This window comes from Hermetia illucens, chromosome 2 (genome assembly GCF_905115235.1).
Source record: "Hermetia illucens chromosome 2, iHerIll2.2.curated.20191125, whole genome shotgun sequence".
In the NCBI taxonomy this organism is placed as follows: Eukaryota; Metazoa; Arthropoda; class Insecta; order Diptera; family Stratiomyidae; genus Hermetia; species Hermetia illucens.
Window position 1 is genome coordinate 124,839,529 of NC_051850.1, and position 15,639 is coordinate 124,855,167.

Sequence of the window (15,639 nt, forward strand, 5' to 3'; positions counted from 1 at the left end):
ACATCTCGGGTGGTTCTTTCCATGATGTCGATATCGTCAGCATAGGCTAGCAGTTAGGTGGACTTGAAGAGGATCGTACCTCTTGCATTTACCTCAGCATCACGGATCGCTTCCTCGAGGGCCAGGTTAGAGAGGACGCATGATAGCGCATCCCCTTGTCGTAGACCATTGTTGATGTCGAATGGTCTTGAGAGTGATCCTGCTGCTTTTATCTGGCCTCGCACATTGGTCAGGGGCAGCCTAGTCAGTCTTAATAATTTCGTCGGGATACCGAATTCTCTCATGGCCGTGTACAGTTTTACCCTGGCTATGCTATCATAGGCGGCTTTAAAGTCGATGAGCAGATGGTGCAACTATTGTCCATATTTCTACAGTTTTTCCATCGCTTGCCGCAGAGAGAAAATATGATGTGTTGCTGATTTGCCTGGAGCGAAGCCTCTTTGGTATGGGCCAATGATGTTCCGGACGTATGGGGCTATCCGACCTAGCAAGATAGTGGAGAATATCTTATAGATGGTACTCAGCAACGTGATACCTCTATAATTGCTGCACTGTGTGATATCTCCCTTTTTATGTATGAGACAGATAATGCCTCGTTGCCAATCGTCAGACATTGATTCGCTGTCCCATACCTTGAGCACAAGTAGATAAACCACTTGGTGTAACTGGTCGCCTCCATAATTAACCAATTCGGCTGTAATTCCATCGGCTCCTGGCGACTTATGATTTTTTAGCCGATGAATTGCACGGACTGTTTCTCCTAAACTTGGTGATGGCAGTGTTTGTCCGTCGTCTTCAGTTGGCGGGACCTCCAACTCGCCAATGTTCTGGTTGTTCAGTAGCTCATCAAAGTACTCAACCCATCGCTCCAATATGCCCATTCTGTCGGAAATCAGATTTCCCTCTTTGTCTCGGCAGGATGAGCATCGAGATGTATAAGGCTTCAGCCTGCTGACTTGTTGGTAAAACTTTCGCGCCTGGTGCGGTTGCTCCCTGTACTTTTCTAGTTCACAGACTTGTTGGTTTTCTCCCAGGCTTCCTTTTTCCGTCTGTTAAGTCGCTTCTCCGCTCGACGGAGTTCGTGATAAGTCTCTGCACGTGCCCTCGTTCTTTGAGAATGCAACATTACTCGGTATGCGGCATTCTTCCGTTCCGTTGCTAATTTACATTCATCGTCAAACCAGCCGTTCCGACTCCTTTTGCGACTGGGGTCAAGTATGTTTGTGGCCGTATACATGATAACGTTCTTCAGGTGATTGTGAAGATCATTTGTTGATGCTTCATCTCCAGGTCCTCTGTTGACTGCGGTTATTGCGGCATCCATTTACCTCTTATAGGTGTCGCTGAGGGTTGTGTTGTGGATGGCTTCAGTGCTCACTCTCACCTGATTGTCAGAGGGGATTCTAGGTGGTATTGTTATTCGGGCTCGGAGCACCATGCCAACGAGATAGTGATCCGAGTCTATATTGGCCCTCTATATGTTCTGACATTCATCAAGGCTGAGAGGTGGCGGCGTTCGATCAACACGTGGTCAATTTGGTTGAAAGTGGTCCCGTCTGGAGAGGCCCACGTACTTCCAACAACCATTTCGTGTGACCCTACTAATTGAATAATCCGCAGTCCGTCATCATTTGTTTTTTCGTGTAAGCTATGGGAGCCAACGTATCGCCTGAATACGGACTCCTTCCTTACTTGGCTGTTAAAATCCCCAAGTATGATTTTGATATCATATCTGGGACAGGCTTCGAGGGTTCGTTCTACTGCCTCGTGGAAGGTATCCTTCTCCGACTCTGCAGTCTCCTCCGTAGGGGCGTGAACGTTTATGAGGCTTATATTTCTAAACTTGCCTCGCAAATGCAGAGTGCATAGCCGTCCGCTTATGTTTCCAAAGCCGATAACAACAGGTTTCATTTTTTGGTTGACTAAAGAACCTACTACGAGCACATAGTTTACTGGATAACCGCTATAATATATGGTGTAGTGACTCTTCTCCAGGAAACCGGTCCCTGTCCATCGTATCTCTTGTAACGCTGTTATATCAGCCCTATATTGAGACAGAGTATAGGCTAGCTGCTCATCAGCTTCATCTCTGTACAGGGAGCGCACGTTCCATGAGAAAATGCGCAAATCGTTGATCCGTTGTCATTGCCGGGTCCGTCGTTTTGAAGTCCATCCTGTCCGAGGCTCCTGTTGTGGCTTCGTAACAAGTTGTTTTCCGTGTAGGGTTGTCAGCCCGACCCAACCCCCAACCTGGAGGACCCGTTGGTACAAGTTGCCACGTTTTTAGGCGCGGGAGACTCGCCTTCATCCCTCTCCGTCTGCAGCTTTTCGTTAAGAAAGAGCTCCCAGCGGTCACCACGTGGAGATGGAAATAGGGTTTGGTAGTAGAGATGTTGGTGTTGGTTCAGCAGGCATTTCGCAGGTTTTATGCTCCATCGTGGGTACCAATTCTATACTACCCTTTGTCCATGAAAAGCTTTAATGGGGAAAAACCTCAGCGTGGAATACATATAGTTACAATCAATAATCCAAATTTTTATTTCAATGCAACAAGGATTTCAATTAGATTAAGCCTCTCCTATGAAGTCGTTACTCAGAATTGCGACAAGCAGCGAACTCACATTGCATTTGTTGTTGTATGCTCGTGTCTATAAATAATGTTGTCCTTTGCTAGGAATAAATGTTGAATAAATAGCGGAAGCACGTCAGAAAGCAACTGCAATACTTTCCATCATATGCAAGCCAGACAATTAAAGAGAGCACTCCGCCTAGGCTGACTAGGATGAGGTACACTTACGAATGCTGATGGTCCTCAACATTTCTGAGATTTGAGGCACGAGTGTAGCATTCATTTTGTAAAGTTAATGTGACTACATTTTTTTCCACTTACTAATCCCTAAACGCATTGAACAAAATCCTGCACCAAATAGCGTACAGAATTTCCACAAAACCATAAAATTTCTCCCATCGTTTAACACATATACGCAAGGACGATGATTGTGTGTTTATACAGACCGTGTACCGGGAGCGAATAAATCAACGATATATGTGGCTGCGTCGAACTACAAGTGAACCACATTTCGGAATGCTGGTATGTACCAGAATTTCCCTCTCAGACTCATCATCATAAAACTGAAACATTCCTGATATGCTCCGTACTTGCTACAACATAAAAGCCATCACGCCATCGTAACTCTGCTACTGTAATCCTGAACGTTGCGGAATCATCCTGGGGAACATTCATATTTGAAGCATCATAACATAATATCACGTTAGCATATATAGTCGTCAGGCCATAAAATACACTTTCGAAATCATACTCAACCATATTGGCCATAAAAAAATATTAAAGCATGAGGCCAACATAAAGCATTCCCTGCATTTTCAGGAGAGCGCGTCTAGCGCCTCATCCGCTTAGTTCATCGTTAGAGAATATGAAGGTCTGCAAATCGGTTGGATTGAGGAGCATTTGTAAGTGTAACTGGACGACTACTTACAATTATGTTGTACTGTCGGATTATATATTTCCTCGCCTTATGCATACAGACTTTTGGTTTCCATATATCAGTTGAACAAACCTGAAGCCTAGTCTTGTGAGGCCATAAAAAAGTGTAAACGCCAATTGCAGAAGGCCATTTCAGCACTGCCCCAAAGTCCTATATTACACGTTTTGTCCATTAAAACCAAATGTTGTAACAGCTAAAAATTCTGACAGCTATCATAGAGTTGAGAAAACAAGATGGATTAAGCACTAAAGAAAGAGGAATAATGATCCACATGCTCTTTGCACAAAGCTTCAACTGATACGCGACTGGTAAATACTATGCATTAAGTTCCCAGTTCCTTATCCACGGGAGCGCTCAGTGCTCTCTGCCACACTTTTAAGCGGAAGGAAAATTACCTGGTGGGTGTGGTAGGTATAGCGAGTTAGTAAACCAAACCAATTTTCTCGCTAATAAGGCATTCATATCCTTCAGATTACTTATTGAGTCCCAGCCTTTAACTTGGAAAGTGTGCATGCTCCAGATCTAGCCTCTTTTTAACTTAAAGCAAAATACGACCGCCGGTATTAGTAGTTTCGGTACCCTTGCATTCGGCTCAGGTGGCATAATTGCTTGAATGGTTTAATTATTTTCCAATGCCCACATTGCGGCCTTGTCAGTTACACTTGTGGTCCTAGTCCCTTGTTGCCATTGCTGCCATTGTTAAGATGAAATTGTGCTGCTTGACAGTAATAATAATGATAATCGTTGGCACAGCAATCCAATTTGATGAGGGCTTTGAAGAGTGTTAGAGCACTTCATTCAAGACCGTAACGGTACACTACAGGATCATAGTACCCTGTAGGAGGTAATGTGGCAACCATTGCGCTCGCCTGAAATTATTACCCTGAGTGGACTCAGGTACTCATTGACAGCGGAGCGACTGATATCCGACGTCAAATCACGATACAAAATTCACTGCCACCAGCGAGATTTGAACGGCGACCTTCCATACGACAGCCTTGTGCTTTAACCACTCAACTATCCGTACATGATGGAGGTTATTTTGTATCCTGCTGTTTCCTTCATTGGCTGCCAGCCGTTAAAGCGGCAGGCAAAAGCGAACCGTCGCCCCTGGTGCTGCCTGGATAACGCCAACGATGGTCCTAGCGAGGTATGTATGCGTCAGCACACATAAATCAAAAAAAACAGATTACACGTGCTTGTATCTAATCCGCCAGATACAGACACCTTAGACGCGACGAAACAAGATACCGTCTGGAAAGAATTTGCTGCATTTCTGGAAAAATGCAAGCAGCCAGACGCTTAATCAGCATTTATAAATGAATAAATATAAGAAATCAAATAATATCTCGCCCAGTTGCCGTGAATCAACCGTCACTTCATATTGTCAATTATTATTGTGTGGAATAAATATTTCCAAAAAAGTGAAAACTCTGTTTTCATTTATATTTCTTTTTTTGTCCCCGCTCGGAGCCAGGGACTTAATTAGCGAGTGTGAGACGCTATATTCTCAACTACAAGTGAAGGGCCGGCAACTCCTCCTAGCAATACCTTTTTGCCGCACAACCAGGACAACAGTCTCATACCGGACGGATTCAACCGCAACGACTTCAACTACAGAATATGGTTTACTCTTTTGGAACTTGGAACTTCTCAAAGAAGTTTCAGGATACAACATCAACATCCTGGCGATCCAAAAAACAAAATGGCACGGATGCAAGGTTGACGACATGCGTTCGCATAGAGTATTCACAAGCGGAAAAATCGGGAAGCAGAGAACTTGGAGTGGCATTTATCGTGGACAATAAATTAAAAAAACGACTGATTGACTTTAAACCATGACCATCCGGTTGTGGATAAAATCCGGCTCAATAGGTTACGGTGGGTTAATCCGTATGGATGAGGATGATCCCACCCGGAAAGTCTATAAGGGCAATATCTATGGTAGAAAAAGAAGACGAGGCAGACCCTGCCTAAGATGGAGCGATGGCGTGGGTCAGGACGCCAGACAGCTTTTAGGGAGATCGAATTGGTGGACCTCGGCGCAAAACCGGGATGTCTGGAGTTGCTTATTAAGGCAGGCCTAGACCGGATACCGGTTGTTGCGCCGTTGATAATGATGATGATGATGATTGACTTTAAAGCAATAAATGAACGACTTTGTGCATTTTTCATCGTATGACTACTGAACTGCCACGGGCCAACGGAAGAAAAGGACGACGCTGTCAAAGACGATTCTCGAGATTCTCATCGAGGAACAGCTGGAAGTCAAAGCCTCCATGAACAACCAAACGCATTACTTCACTTAGATGTAATGTTTGCTCTGCATAATTAAAGTTTGCATATCTCACACAAAGTCCAAATAACATTTTTTTCAAACCCTAACGTTAAAAGTCAATTATTATAATTAAAGCCAAGAAACTGCATCGCCATATTCACACGCATTCGAAATTATTGTCTAGCCTAAAGCCACGCCGAATTCTGCACAAAACCAGTTAAAAGTCAGCCCGAAGCTGGGCTAAAGCAAGCCCAAAGGCAGCGCGATACTCGGCATTGACCACTGCTATGTACTATGAAGAGTGGTAGTGTTTGGTGATGTTATATATACTATAATATGTAATGTTTGGATGGCGCTCTGTGATGGTTATGTGATATCACACTTTAAGGTGATATCACTTTGTAATATGACATATATCACCTACCCATCTCTACTTCACAGATCTCGTATTTCGTGGTGATTTCATGGAAGTCCTTGTACACAATTATCACCGTTACTCATATATCAGCTGGTAACGCTTTCATTTTCTTATGGAAGTTTCCATCTCTATCTTCAAATGCCTTAAGTTCCCGCAAAGGGTCACTTTCTTGTTGTCTTAGATGCTTGACGTTTCTGCTCAGGTCCATCAAGGAGTCGTCTGCTTTCACTTTACGCAGGGTCTCCGCCTATGTAAGCTGCCTCCTTTTAGTTATTATAAGTGCCCGTGGTTGGATCTCTTCCGCAATTCTTTCTACTCCGGTCCGGGAAGAAGGTTTGATACGGTTAATAGTTTTTTCCGGATGCTGTTGATTTTTGGCCTGGGTCAGTTTCACATTTGCTGCAGTCATTGCGAAAATAACAAAGTTGAGGGTCTCCTGCGGATCAGGCTCACATTTTGTTTCCTTAGGGAAGGAATTTCTTGAATCTCCCCGGCACTGATGCCCGCCAAATCCTTTCTGACAGTTCCGTTGGATTCGTAACTTGCATCTCCAAGTGCTTTGTCAATGCTGATTTCGTCACAGACCCATCTTCCTAATCCAGTTTCATCTCTTCTGGAGCCGCTCTACCGATAACCAGTGCGTATGTGTTTTTAGGTAGAGAGCGAACATTTTATGGACATCTTTATCGCTGTTAAACGTTTTTTTTTACGAATGCTAAAACACAAAAATAGCTGAAATTTGCGCCTCAATGGTTTTCACGCCCAGAGTTGAATAGATTGTGTCGTTCGTTTTGACAAAACGTGAATAGTGTTTTCAGTCCAATAGCCAGATGGATTGTGGACTGTCCTCGCGTAATTGACAGACCTACCGACAATACGAAGGTTCAGTTACTCCATAATTCTTATTCTAAAGTTACTCTATATGAGGGCAGTAGAAGTTGTGGGAGGAGGAGGGATAGATAGCTCCAGTTTGAATGGCTGTACGTCACCGCAGCGCCTCAGGTAGGTGAGGAAAGTGTAAGAACTTTGCAGGAGGAAGCTACCCCCACACATGGTTAGGTATAAAATGCAAATCCACTTAATAAGAAGAAGGAGAAAGTTGAGGTTCGGTACGGATAACCGGCGGGAGTCGTCTGACTTGATGACTGGGTCGGGTTGCCGTAATGGACAGCACGGTGTCGAAATCGCTAGTCGTGGAGCGGTTGGACGTCTAGGCGCATTCCTCCGCCTGCTGCAGCTGTTTCGCCACAATCTGTGTCGACCACTTTAGCAGGTTCGCGTAGGCAGCGGATGAAGTGGACTGAAGAAATAAACCTCTTCATCATCCCCTACTACTACGAAATAATGGCGGAGGCGGGTACAAAGATTCGTCGAGCGTTTCCCGCAATTCGCGTATGTATGTGCGAGTCGCAGGCCAGTACCGCTTCATTAGTCGCAGCGACACAATCCCGACCATCATCAGGGAGCGAGTTCGAATTGAGGTCATGGGGGAAACTGTTGACCGAGAGTCGATGGGGGCAGAGGCGCAGCATCAACAACACCACGCCACACTGCAGGTAACAGTTTCAGTACTCACCGAAGCACTCTTCTCCACCGTCCAGCTGAGGTTTCCGCTGAGGTCCGGGACGAATTCCAAAGAGCGTGTAGGTTAAATATCCGCTTGGGTCGCCAAGCTTATCTTCCATTCACAGTTAATTCCCATGAGAATTATTAAGCCAAACATTGTGAACATGAATCATTTTAATAGAATCATAAACATTATTGAATTTAACAGCATAACAATATTGCAGGTGCATCTGCATAACAGATGCACAAAACAATAGATCATGGGAAAAGTAAACAATGGAGCGAGCATCGCAGGTGTTAAGATAGCATTAAGTATTAGAAACAATCAGTCTAGCTGGAACTGTACTAGTATTAGGATCATAAAGATCAATAAAATATATTTTTTTAATAACCTCCAGTGTTATTAATTTTAGTTGTATAGAATTCTCAGAAATGGATTCTTTGGATAGACCAGATATTCTCAGACTCTATGCATCTCCAGCAACTCCAGGAATTCTATCTCAAATCAATGATCAGATGCAGATGGCTGTGTGCTGATATCTCGCTGCTACAGATACAATCACTTGTGGATTGTGGTGCAGTTGCCGCTGTCAGATTGCACGGTCAGAAGATTCGCTTTCGTGTTATTGGTTTGAGTGATCGAAGAGATCCACCATGGAAAATTCGTCTGGAACGTCGACGGGACTCACTAAGGCAAGACATTGCTAGACTGATTCAGATCAGCACTGGCAATGCCCGCCGACGGGTGGGAAATAAAGTGCAGAGGGTTTACCGGAACTATGCCATCCCCTGTGAGACACCCGTTGTTGAAATTCTGGACACACTAAAACAGAAACTTTCTGTCATATGCAGTCGGTTATGACGGTATGGCGAAAATTATTCCAGACGTGTCCAGAATGCAACATACGCGAGGAACCAGCGGAGCTTTTTCAGATCTCTCAACGAATCCCAACAGAGCGCCCAGACAATACAGTTTTCGGTAACGGAAGCGAAAGAGTATTGGGGTGGACTTTGGGGGTTGCCCGCCCAGCATGCTGAGTGGATCACCGCCGAAGGCACCCGCCATGCCAATACGCCTGACATGAATTTTGCGGATGTTACCGAAGAGGAAGTTCGACGAGCCATAAACAGCTCGAAGAACTGGAGGGACCCAAATCTGGATCGGGTCCAGAATTTCTGGTATAAGAAGTTTACCACTGTAGACAGCCGGCTGGAACAGTGTAAATGAGGTCATGAGTCGGCCGGAGGAATTTCCACACTTCCTCAAAGCGGGGATTACCTACCTTATACCTAAGAAGGACATGGTGCAGGACCTCGCAGACACAAAACCGATTACTTGCGTACCAAGCCTCTACAAATTAATAACATCCATTATTAGTGGAAGAGTCAATGCGCACCTCGAGATGAACAGCATTCTGTCCGAGGAGCAGAAGGGCTGCCGACTTGGGTCAAGCGGTTGCAAAGAGCAACTCATTATCGACTCGCTAGTTGTAGGACAGCTAATCGTACAGTGCGTACATTTGAGGGTGCTAATACCTCAGAGCTATCCGTATATGGAGGGCATCTTCCAGGGGGATTCGTTGACTCCCCTTTGGTTTGGTATGGCACTGAACCCCCTTTCATGGCTACTGAATGAAGCTAGAGGGCATGGTTTTGCAATAAAGTATGGCCTATGTGCTAATTGTAAATTGACACACTTGATGAACCTAGATGACATCAAGCTGTATGCTGGTACTGACCACCGTCTTAGAAGTCTGTTGCGAATAATAGACATGTCTAGCCGTGATATTGGGATGGAGTTTGCATTAGGTAAGTGTCGAATGCAAGCCATTCGCAAAGGCCATCACGAGCCGCATACTGGACATAGCATTGGTGACCTTCAGATCGAAGCTATGACCAAAACAGACTTCTACAAGTACCTAGGAATTTTGCAAGGAACCCATGCCCGAGTTGGTGATCTGAAGGATGCTCTGCTGTCCGAATTCCTGCGATATGTGAAGCTGGTGCTGAAATCGCATCTCGCGGCGAAGAATAAGATAAACGCTTTGAATATATACGCTATTCCTTCACAGGCTTATGCATTCGTAATATTTCCGTCGACAAAGACCGATCTGGAAAACGTCCAGCGGCGGATATGGACAACTATGTCCAAATTCCAAATGCATTATCCAAAGTCTGCCGTGGAGCGGATGAACCTGCCTCGTGACATCGGAGGTAGGGGCGTGGTTGACGTGGCGACTCAACATCATCGCCAGGTCGACTCGCTGCACGCTTATTTTTACAGCAAAGAGCAGGCATTGCATGCGGCTGTCTGTAAGGCAGACTGTGGGCTGAGTCCACTTAACTTGAAGGATCGATCTTTCAATCCTCTGAGTGGGGTGAAGTCGGATCAAGAGCGGATCGATGAATGGAAGTCGAAGGCAATGCACGGTGAACTGTCTTTGGCAGCCATTTGTCGATTTGCATTTGTCGAACAGATGGCTGTGTGCCATTCAGGACGGCGTGGCCGCCACCCGAGCTTTTATAAGCTCATCATGAAAGAACGGGTTGAGAACGACCAGTGCAGAATGTGTGGTTCGGCGTTAGAGACGTTGGACGCTTTCATTTCTGGCTGTACTGTTATGGCACCGGTGCAATACATCACCAGGCATAATGCTGTATGTAAGATTATCCATCAAAACCTTGCATACAAGCATGGGCTGATCACGGGAGCATGTTCGGTTTACCGATATGAGCCGCAAGCAGTGCTTGATAGTTCTGCTTATAGCATGTATTGGGACCTGCAAGTTCTGACTGATCATAGTGGCTCGGGAAATTTGGCGTCTCGAGCGGGCGGTTGTAGTCCCCATAATATTGTCAGCTACACGTATTGTACCTAAATCCCTCACGGCTTCCCTTGATGTCCTAGGACTTTCGCACAGTCGGGTTCAAGCCATGCAGAAGTTCACCAGTCTGCATACGTGCTCGATGTTTCGGGAAATTTTCGACGAATTTTCCCATTAACCTACCGCCGGCCACCACCACCAGCGCCCCTTTAGTTTTTAAGTAGGTAGGATCATCCGAGCCTAAATGCTTGGCACTTGGTGCTAGGATTAGGTAAAATCCGGCATCTGCCGTGATTTTGATAACTCGGAATAATAATAAGAGTCACATTTCATTTCATTTCAAAATATCTAATTCAATATAAAAAAAAAATCAAACTCAAGTACCTCGACAACGGTTAAGTTTAGAGAAGGGTGTTTCATGTGTGGTTGGTATGGATACCAAACGCCCTTAACGGATCTAGGTCGACTTATCCTGTACCCCTGTATACATAAGTATACTTATTAATAACAACCGAATGTACGTAAACTTTAAACAAAAAATAATTTGATTTGTTTTATATACATACATCAGATATAGTCTAGTTCAAATGGAAAATTGTCTGATTAATATACAAGTTTTGCGTTCCCACATCAAATTATCTTCATTACATGCTGAATTGAAGTCAAACAACAAAGTGGCAAAATCATTATTTTATTTCACAAAAGTCAGTGCGAAGCAAGAACTAGTTAAGCCAAATTACTTGTATGCGGACTGCTTCCCAGCTAAAAGCGGATATACCCATAGTTGATCCTGATAGTTCCATGCTAGCTTTATCTTCAACGTCCTGGCACAAGAACTTGCAGGCATCTGACTAAATAGCAGCACCCCAAAACACACCCCCACCCCTGTGTCATCGGAAAACTTCCGCATATAAAACAATTCCAACATTAGTGTCGAAAAGTTTTCTATTTGATATCATCAACTTTGCACAACTACTGCGAAACATCTACATATATTTATTAGTCAGACAAACGAAAAGTTGCCCTTTTACCCAAGGACATGAGTTGACGTAATAAAAGATCCCTTTCTGATGGCGGGATCCTTCCTTGGCCGTAGTTTTCGATTCCGCCCTCCCGTTCTTTGTGCTGCCTTCAGTTTTTCTGTGAACTCAGTTCCACTCAATTTCATAGTCGACGAAATAGTCCACTGAGCAAACATGAACTTTTCTAATAACATAGGATACAGTGAATCCTGGTTACAAAGTTTTCGCATCAGAATACATGCCTTCAGTTTTATACACTTACGATATGGAGCCAAGTTAAATTTGAAAAGGAAACTCATTGCTTCGCCGGCCTCCAGGCATGTCAGTACCTACATGTGTATGTGGCGAGAATGTGTGCGGAGCACATATAGTTGGTACTTTGTACATATTAGGTGGGGGCTGGTTGGGCGTGATAGTGCTTCGAAAATAAATAAAGTTGTGGAGTTGACTTGTTGCCATGTTTTTCTCTCAAATAAAAGCGAACCTTTTTTCTATGCAAGTGTAGTGTTTGATATGCGAAAATTACACACAGTTCGGAGTAAACCGAATCTGCAATGTACCTTTTGAAGCTCGAATAACAGACAACCCCGGGGCAGATAACCGGACGCAACAGTTGTTAACGCTCGGATGGCTTTCTCACTCAAGAATTAAGTGACATAAAATCCCACTCGTACCTGTTTTGTAAACGCAATGATCAATTGATGTCGTAATTCATTCAAAGCGTTAAGTGCCCCTCGAAAGCGAAGCGCACAAATCAGGATGTATAGCAATAATTAAACAAAAGCACAGTAAAAGTCATATCTGAGATATCCTTAGTTTTCCACACCATCTCACGTTTCTGAGGCCTTTTGCTCCTCTATTAGGAGGTTAAGGGGGTCATCCCGTGTGTCGGGTTGGAAAAATCGATTTTTTTTGCATGAATTGTATCTATATATAGCAGAGAATATGTGGGCAAAGGGATTTCCGATATTCCGAGTCGTTCAGAAATTACAGTGTTAAACAGGTAAGGAGTTTGCAGCCGCGGCTAGAGTACTCGATGAGAAAGAGCATCGAATCTTTTTTTACCTGTTAGTTTTCTACCTGAGCCTTATAGAGTCGAACACAGGTATAAATATAAAGAGAGGGAAAACCAATGAATTGTCTAAACTTTTTTGCTGTTTGGAATAAAAAGGATTATCCAGTCTGGAGTGAGCACTGAAAGGCTTTCAAGCTATACTCAGTTATATTTTGTTGTAAGTATTGTGCTGTTTGTGTGTTTAGTGATTTTTTTAAATGGATCGTACGAAGGGAGATCCCTTTAACGTTCAACGTCATGCCCGCACTAAAAAACGAGTACTTCATGGGAATCGATACTCATCAGAGAAGAAAAAGGACTTCGCATCAACATCAGCAAAGAAACTTTTAGCAAGCATGAACATGGATGTTCCAATTGCGACAAGTTTTGTATATTGTATATTGGATTTTGCTGGAGTTTTCTCCGGTATTTCTGCAAATAATAAAATATACGTAGCAGTAAAAAAGGAATGCGTAGGACATGTGGAGAAAAGGATGGGAACGCGGCTTAGAAATGAAAAGAAGAATCACAAAGGCATTGGTGGTTGGAGGTTGGAAAACTTACTGATAAGGTTATTAACGATCTCACTACATTTTTTAAGCTAGCTATTCGTCGACACGCAAATTCGATAGAAGGAATGAAGCAAGAAATTTGGACAACTTTCTTCCATAAATGTTCTACAGACGAAAATCCTCAGCATCAAAATTGTCCAGCAGGCGAGGACAGTTGTTGCAAATGGCGCAAAGCGGAAACTAAAGGAGAACTGGCTTGTTTCCACCACGAGAAGGCACCTTTGACTGAAGAAGTTCAAACAGTCATCAAACCAATCTATGAAGATTTGTCACGAGATGATCTTTAGCGATGTTTAGGAGCAGAGACGCAGAATAACAAGGAGTCGTTAAATGGATTTGGACTTTCGCTCCTAAACACCCTCATTCTGGGGCCAAGGATGTAGAAATAGTCACTTTTCTGGCTGTAATTATTTTCAATGAAGGATTCAATGGCATTCTCAAAATCCTAGTGACAATGTGATGTCAAGTTGGTCACATATGTCAGGTTTATGCCGACCGCCTAAATGAAGCGCGAATTTGGCGTTCCCAACGACGATCGACTGACCTCTCTAAAAGAGCCAGAATTGAAACCAGAGAGCAACAAATGGTCTTACAAGACTTTTCTGAAGAAACGGAGGGTGCTCTCTATGGACCAGGTATAGCAGATTAATGGTGAGTTAAAATTTCACACATTTAAATTTTCAAATGCGTTTTTCTCGAAACTTCATCTTGAAAATCAGCTGCCACCATAGCTCAAAATCTATCCAACCAAATTCTTTGAAATTTTCACGACTTCTTTGATACACTTTTCTACGGTCCGCAAACTAGGATAATTGCAATCGGAAGTGTCGTTCTTTTTTTATTCTTAAAAAAATCCGTAAAAAACAATCAAAGTCCAAAAAATTAAGTTTAAAAGCCCACCAAAAATTTACCTTCTAATATTTTCTAATTATCCTAGTTTGCGGACCGTAGAATATTGTCCACATTAAAATGCCGTTTAGTTTTTTTTCTTCAGATGGACACAGTACCCTCCAGCGTGGCAGCAGGAAAACACCTTTTTTTGGAGATGGGTGCATAAATTGACACGTATTCCAAAAATTAGCTACAATATCAAGCTCAAAAATTTATCACATACACTAAGGATATCAATAAACATATCGTGAAAAAATCACGTTCCTATCTTCATCCAGTCCTCCAAAATAATTTTTCAAAAAAAGGCAAAAAAAACGGCCTTCACACCGGATGACCCCCTTAATCTAGTTAAAGCTGGTCATGTATAATTGCTAATGGCTGCTTCGCAATATATTGTATTAGGGGCGAACCCACTTTTGTTGGGTGGTATATGCAAGTTTAATGCTAGGAAATGGTTCCTGGGTGATACCTTGAGATGGTTTGTTAGTTTTAGGTGTGGACCCGATGTGAATAACGGTACTAAGAATGTGAGCAACATTGACATCACTTCCTTCGAGTTTCTTTATGAGAACTATTTGATAATAGTCGAAGAAGGATAATAGTGTAAATCGCAAAGAAGGTCGAGCTTGACGCTTATGTAATATTTGGAAATATATTCAGCACCCATGAGAACTTTCGGAGAACTCTGTACTTCTTTAAGAAAATTCTGCGCCGTATATTTCGAGGGTGAACTTTCATCTAGATCGGTGGAAAAGTTCCTGGAAACTATATACATGACATAGCAAGCACCAGAAATGTGACGCATGTATCTGGCCACTTCTGCCTTCTGTTCGATATATGCATAAGTTCGTTCTCCATTCGAGGTTACTTAAGACTGGTGACTTTTATGATGTGCTCCAAAGCAAACGAAACTTTGGGCCTCCAGAATGACGCAGGTGATTCCTTTTCCGACAGTAACACACATATAACATTGGCCTGGAAACGCCACAGTTTAAGAAAAATAACGAATGCGTGTATAACGCTATTTAATTCCCAAACAATAACAAGCTCCGTGCCGCTTTTTGTTCAAAAAGGGTTACTTAGATATACTACAGAGTCAAGCAATGGACTGCAGTATCGACTAACGCGGAATATAGTTCCCTGTCAACCGACCCGCCCCTCTATGAGAGTGATACGTGGCTTGGAAAAAACGTATCTCTCTTCAAGGGACCAAGCCTCTCGTCTACCAAAACCGATAGTTAGAGTTGACAACCACACCCTGTACGAGATGACCCTACAAACAAAATTGGATACTTTGCATTCGGTGGTCATTGCCTGTATTTGAACGGAGGCTGGCTGATACCTAGATGCCCCAGAGAGTAAGTTTGACTTTACCGCTATACCCGCAAAAATCGAATGAGTGCGAAAAAAGAAAGCAATAACGAAAAAGCGGGACTCCGTACCGCACACAAACTGACCCACCAGGCAGAGGAATATCTCCGAAACGGTGAAAGCCTGGCGATGGCAT